The sequence below is a fragment of the Anser anser genome, assembly GCF_964211835.1.
Source record: "Anser anser genome assembly, chromosome: 5".
In the NCBI taxonomy this organism is placed as follows: Eukaryota; Metazoa; Chordata; class Aves; order Anseriformes; family Anatidae; genus Anser; species Anser anser.
Genome location: NC_139725.1, coordinates 24,784,970 through 24,790,418, shown reverse-complemented (window position 1 = coordinate 24,790,418; position 5,449 = coordinate 24,784,970). Strand labels below are relative to the sequence as shown.

The following is a 5,449-nucleotide window of genomic DNA, read 5'->3' as shown; positions in this document are numbered from 1 at the left end:
TGGCTGGAGCATTTTTTTCTCCAGTGGCTAGTCACAGAACCGCAGGGTTAAGCAATGAGATTATTTTGACCTTGACTCCCTTCACAACACTATCTCCTGAGCTGTACCTCTTAGCTCAGAATTGTCATCAGCCGATGTGTTGTTATTGACAAACACTTTAATCATTTAGAGTTGTTTTCTTTTGTGCAGTGCAGTACACCCAGTCTCCTGTACTGTGCTGACAAGCATTGAAATGAGCTGCATTTATTCGAAGAACATTAGCAGGCTTTAGCAGAAACTAACGTAGCTGTAGATCAAGCAGGGCTTAAACCACCATTTCCCAGCTCCTATTAGACCTACCAAGACCCCTATGTACTTCCACAACATGACATCCCAGGATGGCTGAAAAGACCTCTAAGCAAAATTAGTACCTTCACCCATGATTTTTATGCAGCTTTTTTTTTTTTTTGTACAGTTGATATCTTCTTCCCTAAAGGCTGCCAAAGACTGCCTCATCTGTTAGAATTATGATATTTTCTGAAAGGTTACTCCCCCTTCAGCAATATGATAAATTACTTTTATTTGCCTTTCCCTCTCCCCTCTTAGAACACACTAAGCCTTAAGTCAGTATGGAAAAATATACAGCAATTTCCTCAACTCACTGATTAAGCTAGGCATAGACTTGAAACACAATACAGGGTTCTCAGAATATTTCTTGGAATTCTTTTGCTTAAAATTTTCCATAGGAGAGACGTGCCAAATTAAACTAAACCTTTATTGGGAAAGTATTGCCAAGCATGTAGTCAAGATTAATTATCACAAATGTAGTATAGCAAAAGTTATCCTCCCAACACTAAACAGGGTAAAGCTGATGATCAAGTTCTTGCAGCCAATTTCAACCCTGTAAAAAAAAAAAAAAAAAGTGGCAGAATCTGACTATTGCTTACTCCTAAGTACTTATCTAAGTCCTTGCTTACTCTCATCCTACATGCATAACAGAAAAATAAAAACTACCAATATTTAAGGAGTTTCCTTGGTTGTTGAGGACTGCAATGTTGATATTGCACATACATCTACATGCATATTGTATATATACACGTATTCCAGGAAAAGTTAGTGAAAGACACAGAAATAAACCTCACAGAAATTTTATAATCTTGAACCTCAACTTATCAAAGATTTAAGTTGTCTTTCCTGACATTAAGGTGCAAGGCCTTGGAGAAACCAAATATTAATTTCTGTTTTAAAATAAAGTATTTTAATAAAGGAATCTAATACTTTTGCCTCTGCATCATTGTTTCTCCCAGCAGTCTTGACAGTTTTTCACTCTGGGTCATGATAATTTGATGATATAAGCTTTAGAAGAGTTTACACCTAAGAAATAAAAATCTCTTTAGTGGTACAATCAGTTTAATATTGAGCAGCAATAAATAGCCTTTAAGTTCAGCAGTTGATTTTTTTGTTTGTTTGTTTTCAACCTTGAAAGAGAAGTAGTTATAGGTATAGATCCCAGTAGTTTTCTAAGCTTTTTCCTGTTCAACTGTGTATTTTTCTATCTACTGCCTAACTTCAAAGAATTTCTTCATATAAAAGGTGGTTTGAAATTGGAACAGACTGTCCATGGAGATGGTAGAGTCACCATTCTTGCAGGTATTTAAGAGATGTGTGAATATGGCATTTATGAACATGGTTTCATGTTAGACTTGTAGTATTAAATGAACTGTTGAACTTGATCTTGAAAGTCTTCTCCATCCTAAATAATTCTATTTCAGAAATAGTGTCTTTCAAAAAGCTTTGTAAAGGATAAAGGTGATTCTGTAATTATTTAATTGTTTATTAGAACTCATTATGATATTTCACAAAATTTTGCCTAGTCATATATAAAGCCAATAAAATGCGATGATATTATCTAATAAAAATATTTTTCATTAAATCACAGGAAGAAAATGAACAAGTATCTCACACCCTAACTCATGTGTTTGAAAACAGTACGTAAAATTCAGAGAAGGTACAAGTATTTTCTATCACAAACAGGAATCATAACAAGTTACCTTCTAATCACAGTCAGCTTTATGCTAAATTTCAAACAGAGCAAAAAAGTTATGAAGCTGAAGGTGTTCATTAAGAACTGAACAGTATTAGCAGAAGTGAGACCAATTGGTAGCACTTTAAAGAGACTACATTTTCATTGCTTACACATTTGCTTAAAAATCTTGTTCTGATAAGAGAAGGAAAATACAGTTTAGTTAAACTGGCATTTTAGTACTTAAGAATCAGAAGTTAACAATATATAACACAGCTGTATTTATAATTTATATATTTATAATTTAAAATTTATATATTTATAGTATAGCTGTGTTAACAACGCTACATACAAGTCAGGGGACCAGAAAATTACCCTAGAAATAGCAGAGAAGCGCTCAAAGAAACAAGAAGAGGTGACAGAAAAGCATGATTCCTACTGCATATTTCTGACATTTTGTATTTGTATTAGTGACAAAATTACGTATCTTCTCCTTGAAAGGTTTGAGGGCTTGAAAACAGAAGAATAACTGATATACAACAACTCCTACTTACCATTAGGATTTAGATATCATAACACTCTGCATAAGCACAGTAAGGTAAAGCGCAGTTTTAACTGCAACATGGAAAGTCTTTAAAACTAGTAGTTACTGAAATGCTTACTGTAAACAACCATCCTTTCTCCTCTCTCCCTTATCAGACTTTCCTAAGCAGGTTTCAGAGGTTACCAGGAATTTGGCATGCCTGCTTTGGAAAGTTATTTTAAGATCAGCATCACATTTAATTAACCTGTTACATCTCCACAGATTTATGCAAACATTTTGGAATGCAAAAGTATCAACAAAACACGTTGTAGAATTATAAGTGCAAGCAAGAGTGAAGTTCACATTTCTCATAATGCTCATCTGAAAAAAAGCCACAGAACTCTAACATTACCAAACTAATCTCCCCCCCCCCCCCCCCAAAAAAAAAAAAAAAAAGTAAAAAATAGAGAGAGAGAAAGAGAGAGACAGAAAGAGAGAAACACTAGTATCACAAGCTTGTATCAGCCATTTTTAGTGCCTGGGAAATGTAACTCTAATTATACGCTCACCAGGATTCAGTAGTTCTCACCTTTTTCACATTAACCTCTAAAGCAAACAGGCTTGAAAGTTAGGTTTTTACCCTGATCAGAATCAGGCAAGGCCTCATGATCACCTGATATCTGTCTTTTGATTAGCTACACATTGGTTTTAATTATCCACCTGCTTTCAATTAAGTACCAGGAAATCCACCCTATTAACAGTACAAGCTAATCACCCTTGCATGTATACAGAAGTCCTTTTTCTCCCAGGGTACATCTAAAGGATAAAAATAGTTAAAATAGTCTTTTTGAGCTTATAGCCTTCTGGCTGGTAGTGTTAAAAATACACTTGTTTTAACCTGTTTTAGAGTCTATCGGTAAATGAGTTATGAGCTAACAATAGTGTCACATCTTTTTGTGAGGTTATGTTGAAACAAATTCATTTTAGTCACTGGGTCAATTTTGAAAGCAATATACAGCTGGTATGCCATCATACCCTAAAATCCAAACCCCGCCCCCAAATATATGGATGTCTTTGTTCCGTATGCTGCTTTGCAAACGTGTTTTAATGACCGTAAGATCAGCTGCTATAGCCAGTTGTGTGAACAGCCCTGATATTCTCCAGATGTGTAAAATAATTCGCATCTGTATACCACAGTTTAGAATCTAGAAATTAAATATTAGAGAATAGTTTTAAAAATCATATAGAAGCCTAAGAAGCACTGAAATATTATCCATGGCTCACTGTTTAGTGCTTTTACTGTGAAAGGATTTCACTTCCTTGACTTCTCTTGAAACACTGCAGAAAAAAATAAGAGTGCAGACAATTTGAAATAATAAAGAGAAAATAAAGAAAACTTAAAGTAGCATTATGTAGATGAGTATATCTTTAATAAAAATAAACTATATGTAAAGAATAACTCTAGTGTATTTTAGAAAAGATATAACAAATTAAATTGAAAAAATGTATTATGCATTTGTATTTAAATAGGCAGCATAGCTTTTTGTCTTCAGCAGAAAACAAAAATAGAATAAAAAATCCAGCATTAAAAAATAAAACAACATACAATAAAAGGACACTGAACTGTGAAAAAGATGTATTTTTACTGTCATGCTGGTCAAAATGCAAATTGCTATCAGATCATATGTAAAATAGTACTAGTCACTGAGAATCCTGTGAAATCATGTTTGGGGTTTTATACCTATTCTGGAAAATAACTTCAGAGAAAAAAGACATATGTTATTAATTTTCGACATTCTAAGAATGTTTACAGGACAGTGGAGAAGATGACGTATAGTGTGAAGGTATTATACCTGATGGTTCTTATATACCGGATGTAAGAAAGCCTGCCATAAGATCTAATTATCCAGAATTGCCTTTTCTGCCCCAAAGCAATCATTTTGATGACAGTCTTCTATGCACTGTAAAACAAAATGGGAAGCCTGTGCTATATAAACTGGCTCGGTGCTTCCTTTTACTTCCTCTGATATCAGTCTCCCCATCTCATTTATTTTCCACACATTAATGGTAGCAGTCACCTTGAGCTGGTGATGCAGAGTAATTTTCACAGAAACCTTGATCAGAAACCATAAATCAGCCTGATGTGCTTTTATGGTCTAATAACATTGTCTGCTCCTAGAGGCCCTTATGTAAAACTGCATTGCGGAGAATCCCTTAGATTTTTTTTATTTTTTTTCACTCCTCTATGCATCCGTATCTGTAAAACATAAAATAGGCGCAACACAATTAGATTAAGATACTTTGTTTAAACCTGTAAACATGAAAACATTCAAGTGTCAACCTGTAAACATGAAAACACTCAAATATCAACCTGAAATTTTCACTGCAGATTTTTTCTCTGCTTGACTGTTGCTTCCTATATTAGGTCACAGAAACTAAGTATTCTCACCCTGCTCTTGCAGACGCAGTGCATCAACAGGCAGAGCACAGTAAAGCTGAATGCTTTGTCTAGATTAGAAGATGCTAACCTGTATAGCTGCATCAGCAAATCCACCAAGTGCGGTTGTCTTGTGAAGGTGAATCTTGTCTTTAAGATTCTATCCTCATTTGTAGAAAAGTTAAAGTTGTTTTATAATTCAAAAACTTACAGAAAAGAGAGATTGATTTCATTGTTGAGATGATCATTTTCTTCCCCAAAGAACAGAATTAATACCTCCCTTTAACAATGCCTTCTTATATGATGTACTCGGACTATTGCAAACCGTAATGATTTTTACTGTACACCCCACTTTTTTTTTTTCTTCTTTTTTTTTTTCTTCCCATCCCTGGTTTGAGAATGTGGAACCTGATTTGAAGAAATGCTTAGCATTCCCAGTTATGTGATTTATAATATTAAATGCACTGAAAAAATAGTGTTCCAAATA

The 5,449-nt window shown here is 34.2% G+C and overlaps 1 long non-coding RNA gene across 2 annotated transcripts; it reads right to left on the bottom strand.

Annotated features, from left to right (window-relative positions):
- Positions 1 to 751: 751 nt before the first annotated feature.
- Positions 752 to 5,324, bottom strand: LOC310899982. Of its 2 annotated transcripts, none has more exons than XR_014584751.1 (3): positions 3,095 to 5,324; positions 1,258 to 1,353; positions 752 to 880 (listed from the first exon to the last, which is right to left on the bottom strand). It is a non-coding gene; the product is annotated as an uncharacterized lncRNA (long non-coding RNA). The 2 variants fall into 2 exon arrangements; XR_014584752.1 differs by lacking the exon at positions 3,095 to 5,324 and adding an exon at positions 2,557 to 2,947.
- Positions 5,325 to 5,449: the final 125 nt, after the last annotated feature.